The sequence below is a fragment of the Brassica oleracea genome, chromosome C6 (genome assembly GCF_000695525.1).
Source record: "Brassica oleracea var. oleracea cultivar TO1000 chromosome C6, BOL, whole genome shotgun sequence".
NCBI lineage: Eukaryota > Viridiplantae > Streptophyta > Magnoliopsida > Brassicales > Brassicaceae > Brassica > Brassica oleracea.
Window position 1 is genome coordinate 5,136,735 of NC_027753.1, and position 401 is coordinate 5,137,135.

Genomic DNA, 401 nt, shown 5'->3' on the forward strand with positions numbered 1-401 from the left:
TAGGTTGATAGTTTGATTGATCGTTTGCCATCCTTAGTTCGAAACTTGATCACCCAAGGTCTAATCCCTATATCCATGAGTTCTCTTTCCCCATAGTTAAGAAAGTATCATTTAGTTATTAACCCTTTTAAAAAAACCATTGGTTGCATTTAGATTAAGTTACAGTGGAGACCACGACAGAGGTAGTGGAACAGATGATAAGCAGACGAGGAAGGAGTTGAAGGCTCTACAAGATAAGACAGACATCCTCATTGCTGACAAAGCTACCCAAGAGCAGCTCACTTTGTTGGCAACCCAAGCCAAGAGACACTAGTTGTTGTCCATGAAGTTGAGGGTTTGGAAGGTCAGGAAGAGCTGTGTTTCATCAACAACAATGGTAGCTGGTACAAGAAAGAGCCCAA